Source organism: Mastomys coucha, unplaced genomic scaffold (genome assembly GCF_008632895.1).
Source record: "Mastomys coucha isolate ucsf_1 unplaced genomic scaffold, UCSF_Mcou_1 pScaffold13, whole genome shotgun sequence".
NCBI classification, from domain to species: Eukaryota; Metazoa; Chordata; class Mammalia; order Rodentia; family Muridae; genus Mastomys; species Mastomys coucha.
Window position 1 is genome coordinate 60737516 of NW_022196895.1, and position 8618 is coordinate 60746133.

The window sequence follows — 8618 nt, forward strand, 5'->3', positions numbered from 1 at the left end:
GGAGGGGAGGGGAAGGGAGGGGAGAGAAAAGAGAGAAAGAGTTCCAATGGAATTCTGGTCATGGGGCATCCTCTGTGTTTTGTGTCTTAGTGATTCACCGGTTGTTTTTTTATGTCTCTTAAATGATGATTCATGAGATTCTAGAAAGTAACAATAAAAATAAATTATAACTACTAAATTTTATAAATAAGTTTCTAATCTCATACACTTCATGAACAAAGAACATGTTTGTTAAAAAAAAAAGGATGGCATTATACAATTTATGATATTCCTCCTTTACTACTTCAAAATACACTTTATGAACATGAGCTAATAAATCTTAAAAACTACCCTTATTATAATGATGATCTTTATTCCTTACTGAGAGGATGGAAGATTGTGTGATTAAATTATATGTTTCGTTTGGTTCTAAGGGTCTTGGTACTAGTGCTTAATTTTAACTAATCATTATAACATGTGGGTTAGAAAATAATATTAGATAACCTTTATTATGGCCAATTATTCACTTCAGAACAGTCTGGTCATAAAAACAATTTTCTTCTCTTAATAAACTCCTGTTGTCATGGAAATGTTTCAGTTCCCTCTGTCCTCTGACTGGCTGCCTCAGAACAGCCATAAACAAGCCGATTAGCTGTGGCCCAAAAAAGTCCTTCACGATGGGTGTAAGGTCCCTAACAGACTGTCACAGCTTGCTCCAAGCCCGTCTCTCAGGCTAAGGACTACAAGCATGAAGAACTGCTACCGAGCCTGTGGGACAATGGGTGCTTATCTCAACCTGCTTAACACTCTCCCCTTTCTAAGCCACACACAACAAATCCATTATGGTTCACTGTGCAGAAACCCTATTTAATCTTGATCGGCTAAAGAGCATGAAATTCTCTTTACCAGGAATGCCACAGGATCTCACAGGATCCACTTTCCCCTAAAAATTTCAAAACAGTTGAGGTCTACTGCTTGCTTTTCGTTTGATGGATGTCCTTTGTCAACTGAGAGAGCCATTATTTCATCCGAGCCAGGAAATCTATCTGATGTGTGTATGATTTTATATTTACAAGAAAAGAAAATATTCTGCTTAATCACTTAATAGAAGAGCTCTGCATCACATTCCATAATGTGTTTAGGCATGTAAGTTGTAGATTATAAAAATTACAAGATTTTATTCTGGCATGGCCTATTCCTTATTTGTCTTGCTGCTTGCAACACAATGTCTGACAGAAGCAATGAAAGTGCCATGGAAGATCCACCAGAGAAGACTGCTCTGGCACAGGTTTAAGCCAATAGAAAGTCTTTCTTAGCTGGATGTTCAGGTCTTCTGGGTGTCCAGGCTCCAAGTACAACCCTGAACCTTTCTCAGGGTGAGCTCTTAAGTGCAAGCGTGCATGCACACGCCACCACCACCACCCTATACCTGGTTGGCATACTTCAGTTAATAAGAACAATTAGCCAGAAGTGGAATTACAGAAGCCAAAAAAGCAAGGTTAGCAGCACATTTAGAGACTTTGCCACAAGTATAGACTTTGATGGATTAAGTCTTTGTTTATTTTTGGCATGTGGCTCTGTCTATATATTGAGTTTTATGGCCTGGATAGTATTTCCATCCTAGAGTCAGTTGTGCTGAGGTCTGGGGGCCAGCTAACTGGCTGGGTAACTGTTACAGAGGGAGAGTTTATTTTGACTCAAAGTTCCGAGGTGCAACCTACTGTGATGGGAAAGTAAGAGTGGTAGAGGCTTGAGATAGCCCCAACATTGCTTCTGTAGTCAAGAAGCAGAGAAGGATAGACAACTCTCTCCTTTGCCTCAGTGTGGGAGCCAGACCAGGAATGGTGCCATGCACATTTAGGGTGGTTTTCCCATTTTAGTTAGTCTAATCTAAATAATCCCTCACATGCCTGCCCAGAGATTTGTTTCCTTAGTGAGTATAAATCTCAAGTTGACAATCAAAATTAACCTTTATGCACATACACCAGAAATCCCAACACCCAGGAGGTGGATGTAGGAAGTTATAAGTTTGGGACATAACAGTAGTAGTAGTAGTAGTAGTAGTAGTAGTAGTAGTAGTAGTAGTAGTGGTAGTAGTAGTAATTTCAAAAAATATGTTATATGGAATTCCTAGTGTTTCTACATGAGTTTAAAACTCTCTAAAGGATCTTGGTTTGGACATCACAAACTAGAGGCCTTCTACTTTCTGCACACAATGGTCTGTCCTCTCAGTAACTCATTTTTATTTTCTTTCATGACTTTATCTTCCAACACTCAGATTTTCACATCCTAGATATTTCAAAGCCCAGCTTCCTCCTGTCCAAGGACCACCTCTGCTAACTCATTCTTCCTGTATTTCTTCTCTCAAGAATGAAAATCACCTGCTCAGCTGACACCCACTGAACTGTCTTTTATAATTCTTTGTCCCTCCCTCTAATATCAATTGCACCCTCTTCTTGTGAACCTGACCCCCAGATTCCTTTTCAAAGGCATCTCTGCTTCTGTGCTTCTGCATCAGTCTCTTAGGTCAAGTCGTTGTACTGGCTGGTTTTGTGTGTCAACTTGACACAGGCTGGAGTTATCACAGAGAAGGGAGTTTCAGTTGGGGAAGTGCCTCCATGAGATCCAGCTGTGGGGCATTTTCTCAATTGCCCCTTGGGGGTGGTGCCATCCCTGGACTGGAGGTCTTGGGTTCTATAAGAGAGCAGGCTGAGCAAGCCAGAAGAGGCAAGCCAGTAAGGAACATCCCTCCATGGCCTCTGCATCAGCTCCTGCTTCCTGACCTGCTTGAGTTCCAGTCCTGACTTCCTCTGGTGATGAATAGCCATGTGGAAGTAAGCTGAATAAACCCTTTCCTCCCCAACTTGCTTCATGGTCATGATGTTTGTGCAGGAATAGAAACCCTGACTAAGACAGTTGTTATCTGGTTTATTCTAAGAACTTGGTTTTGGGGACAGGCAAGCATAGGGATAGCTTAGTAAGCAGGCTCCTGCTTGGCCTGAGCTATGTGTCCATTACCTTTCCCAAGCAATGAAATTAGCAACTTAGTATGCCACCTGCACTAAACTGCATACACAGAGAGAGAGAAAGAGAGAGAGAGACAGAGACAGAGACAGACAGAGACAGACAGAGAGACAGAGAGACAGAGACAGAGAGATACAGACAGACAACATGCACACATGCAAGCAAGCACATGCACATACAAGTGAACACACACATACACACACACACACACACACACACACAGAGAGAGAGAGAGAGAGAGAGAGAGAGAGAGAGAGAGAGAGAGAGAGAGAGAGAGAATACCTTCTCTAAACTAAACAAAATTAAAAATTAATCTGGTCACTTTGACCTATAGCTCCCTAGGAAACCTGAGTAACCCCCCCCCCATTTGTAGCCAAGTACACCCCAGAACATAGCCAGGAACTAGGAGCCGTGGTCTTGTCCTAGTGTCTTTTCTGTTGCTGTGATAACCAGTGACGAAACCCAACTTGGGGAAATCATGGTTTATTCCATCTTACATTTCTAAGGTTAAAATCTATAACACAGGGAAGTCAAGATAGCAACTCAAGGGAGGAACCTGGAGACAGAGAGCATAGAGGAGTGCTGATTACTGGCTTGGTTTCTGACTCACGCCCATTTCTTATAGAGCCTAGGCCGATCTGTTAAAGATGGCACCACAGCCCCCAGAGTGAGCCAGCCCTTTGTACATCAGTCAACAGTCAAGAGAATGCTCCCACAAACATGTCCACAAGAGGATCTGATTGGTAAAGGTAATTCTTCAATTGAGATTCCCTCTTCCCAGGTATGACAAGTAAACAACCAAGATTAGTCAAGTTGACAACTGATTCACCCTCTACTGTTTTTGGATGCATGTGCAGTTAGGCAAACTGTCCTCTGCATGAATATGTAGGGGAAGCTCCTATTTATAATCTTATGCCTATGCATGATTGGGCATGCATGCCATATCAAAATAAGATGCTTCTTCAGAAAGGATGTGTGTGGTGGGCACTGGCTTACCTTACTAAAGCCCATCAATACCATCAGAAAGCCATCCACATAACACTAGTATCAACCATCTCTTCCTTCTCATTGACCAACAAAAGCCCTGGGCAGTAATCAGACACGTCTGAAAGGTCCTCTGCTCCCTTGCACTTTCAGATTGCTTCTGAATAATGCCCCTGGCTACTTTACTGTTTTCACACACTTCAGTTCTTTGAACAAGAAGCCAACAACTGGGCTGGAGAGATGGCTCAGCAAGTAAGAGCACTGACTGCTCTTCCGAAGGTCCTGAGTTCGGATCCCAGCAACCACATGGTGGCTCACAACCACCCATAATGAGATCCGACAGCTACAGTGAATTATGCCTGAGAGAGTGGGGCTGGAGTGAGCAGGGCAGCAGAGGTCCTGAGTTCAATTCCCACCAGCCACACACATCTCTACAGCTACAGTGTACTCATACACATAATAAATAAATAAATAAATAAATAAATAAATAAATAAAATCTTTAAAAACAACAAAAAAAAAGAAGCCAACAACCTGGGAACACCAACTAGACTGCGCTCACCTATGAAAGCCTCACTGTCTCCACTGATAAACGTTGCTGCCTCGATTAACTTCTTCTCTTGTTGTATTATCAAAACACCTGACAGCGACGATGTGGGGGAGGGAAGGTTTGCTTTGTTTTGGCTCCTCATTTCAGAGAGGTTTCAGTTTAATAGATAGGGAAGGTAGGCAGGAGGACTGGCTCTGTCCATGGGGACAGGACTCCATGGCGGTGTCTTACTGGAGGAGTGTAGGAAGTGGAGAGAGGAGAGATGAGGTGATTGTAGTCTTGACTTGATCTTTGCCAGAAGACTGAGAAGCAGTGACTCTCCAAAGGCCCGCCCCCTAGCGATCCACTTCACCCAACCAGTCCTCGCCTCTTGTGTTAATCAGAGATTTCTAAAGGCACAGAATTGATAGAATGAATACAGACATATCTCACGAGAGGATTTATACGAGTGGCTTCCAAGAGTGTGGTCTGATAAGTCCAACAATGGCTGTCTTCTGATGGAGAGGCCAAGAATCAGTCTGTAAGACCATATCTCAGGAGTCCCGATCTGGTGCTGGACTCCCAGGGGATTCCTAGAGAGCTGTTGGTCGTCGGTCGGTATTGGAACCCCAAAGAAGTTGGTTCTGACCCCAGCAAAGGCGATTCGGCAACAGCATGATGAACTTCCCAATGAGGGAAGGCAAGCAGGCAGAAAGTAAAAGCTTCCTTCTTCCACCAGAAGATGTGGCCTAGATTTAGGATGGGCCTCCCACCTCTCATGACCCAATCAAGAAAATTCCACACAGTTACACCCAGCTGCTTGGGTTTTAATTGATCCAGATGTAATGACGTTGACAACCAAGGTTAACCATCTCTTGTCAGCTCTTGTCAATCGGACATACAACTCCATCACTATAGATCGTGCTTCATTTCCAAACCAGATGAAAACAATAAGCAGGTCGTCATTCTGCCTAACATGATATAACTATCCCACGTCAAGCTGAAAATTGCTTTATATATATTTAGAATAGGTGGCAATGTCCCTTGAGGATTACTTAGTCTTATCATCTCAATCTATATCACATGACACTATAAATAGGGAAAAGCATAACCAGGCTTAATGTGTGTGTATGTATCCACATTCTCAACAAAATAGCACAGAAGCATGTATGCCTTTATAACCTTGGCTTCTGCCACTAATCACAAGGCCTTAGCTAGTATTTATTACCTTCCTCTGCTACCCATTCTGTTATTCCCATATTCTCAGCAAGCATCTAAGCAGGTCTTAGTTTGCTTCCTGGAGGAGTGACCCATACCTGCTTTCTTGAAGGATCTGAGCCCTTTGCCATCCTGCCTGAACTGGATGTCTGTAGTTTCTCATTGACTTTAAGCATAAGACACCATAGCACCATAGGATCTCTTAGAGTCCGGGCACAATTTTTTTTTTTAACCTCCATTGTGGAGAAGCAATCCAACTCCTCCCGGTAGTCTAGAACTCTCTCTCTCTCTCTCTCTCTCTCTCTCTCTCTCTGTCTCTCTCTCTCTCTCTCTCTCTCTCTCTCTGTCTCTCTCTCTCTCTCTGTCTCTGTCTCTGTCTCTGTCTCTCTCTCTCTCTCTGTCTCTCTCTCTCTCTGTCTCTCTCTCTCTGTCTCTGTCTCTGTCTCTCTCTCTCTGTCTCTCTCTCTCTCTCTGTCTCTCTCTCTCTCTCTCTCTCTCACACACACACACACACACACACACACACACATCCACACACACATCCACACATCCACACCATTATTTTTTCCTTATTCTGTTGTTTTAAGGCTGTGGTCCTCAACCTTCCTGATGCTGACCCTTTAATAATCTTCCTCATGTTGTGGTGACCCCCAACCATAAAGTTACTTTTGTTATTACTTCATAACTGTAATTTTGCTAGTGTTATGAATCATGATGTAAATATCTGTTTCGCGATGGTCTTAGGTAACACTGTGAGTCATTTGACCCCAAAGGGGTTGCCACCCATAGATTGAAAATCCCTAGTTGAAGGGGATCTGAAGCCTAACGTGGCCAGAGGGAAGTCTAAGCTTCCAGTTCAAGGAAATGTCTCTTTTGTCCCTCTGTCTAGAACCAAAACTTCGAGGTCAACGGACCTTAAGATCTTGGGAACAGGATCCAAAAATGTCCCTAGTGACTCACTAGAAACCATTCTAATTTCTACCCCTTGATTTCTGCACCTGTGAATTCTTCCTATGGTGGAAACTACATCGATTCAATGTACATACTTCCCTCTGGAGAACCCTGCCCCAGCCCATCCCCCCCGACAGGCTATTGCCACCTAATTGGTGATATCACTGTGTCTTCAAAAGGCCATCCCACCGTTCCATCAAGCCAGCTGTTTCAGAATTGCGGGCAACTCGGTAAGGGCTGTGGATTCCCTGATCATGCACCCACAGTGTCACTTTTCTAGCTGTGAGCTGAGTTCCCTGGTCAGAAGCAATACTGGGTGGAATATCATGACAGTGGATAAGGCATTCTGTGCACAGATGGTAATGTTGGCAGAAGCATCACATGTAGGAAAGGCAGCTCCGTAACCAAAATACATATCTAATCCAGTAAGAACAAAGTGTTGCCCTTTCTATAAACGATGTGGTCTAGTGTAGTCAGCCTGTCCTCAAGTGACTGGTGGTCACCCCTGGGACCAAGAGTTCACCAAACGAATCTCTTGGAGAATGTCAGACGCACACGACAGCACTGTGTCAGTCTACTTCCTATTGTCATGACTAACTAACTGAGAAAATCAAGTTAAAAGGAGGAAAGCTTGACTCGGGCTCGGTTTCAGAGATTTTTATCCTTGGCGAGCTGTCTTTGCTGTTTAGAGGCCGAGTATCATCATGGGGAACAAAGAAAGAGAGAGGAAAGGACCTGAGTCCTTAGCAGTGCCAACTGCTAGAGACCTAACTCCTTTTCACAAGGCTCCTTTCTTCAAGGCTCCCGTATGTCTCCATAGTGCCAAGGCTGCGAAGTCAATCTTCTATGTTTTGCCTATAGGAGGGCAGCATTTAAGATCCAAACCCCCTTGGGGGCCGAAGCAGGGAAATCAATATCAGCAAAATCAGTCTCATCTTTAAAAATGAATCAAAGTAATAACATTGTGCTTAGAGACAGAGCATGACTTTACTCTCCCTATTTTTTTTCTCCTTCCACCCACAGGGTGCCGAAAGTTTTATTTACCGCGTAACCTGTGCGGACAGCTAGAGTAGGTTTTCTAAAACCCAAGTCAGATTTTTTTTTCTTTCTTTTTTTTTTAAATTTTTTATTAGATATTTTCTTTATTAACATGTCATATGATTTCTCCTTTCCCAGTTTCCCCTCCAAAAAACAAGCAAACAAACAAACAAAAACAAGAACAAACCCCTGTTGCCTCCCCCCTCCCCATGCTTGCCACCCCACCCTCTCCCACTTATTGGCCCTGGCATTCCCCTACACTGGGGCCCAGAACCTTCACAGGGCCAAGGGCCTCTCCTCCCATTGATGACTGACTAGGCTATCCTCTGCTATACACATGGTGCCAGAGCAATCAGTCCCACCATGTGTACTCCTTGGTTGGTGGTTTAGTCCCTGGGAGCTCTGAGGGTACTAGTTAGTTCATATTGTTGTTTGTCCTATGGGGTTGCAAACCCTTCAGCTTCTTTGGTCCTTTCTCTAGCTCCTTCAGTGGGGACCCTGTACTCAGTTTAATGGATGGCTATGAGCCTCTACATCTGTGTTAGTCAGGTACTGTCAGAACCTCTCAGGAGACAGCTATATCGGCTGGATTGTCCTTCTTCAGTCTCTGCTCCATAGTTAGTCTCTGCAACTCCTTCTGTGGGTATTTTGTCCCCCCTTTTAAGAAGGAATGAAATGTCCACATTTCCAAGTTAGATTTTCTTTCTCTGACAGTACCTCCTTAAGAAGGAAGTGGTAAAGATGGCCCCAGTAACTCTAGACTCACAATATCACATTGTCTTAGGAGTCCCACTTGGGTCAGATGACCATCTCTGAACTAATCACATGGTTGGGAGTTCTGACACTTGGGCTAAGTCTGGGTCCACCATGGATAGCTTCAGGGAATGGAGACAGCCA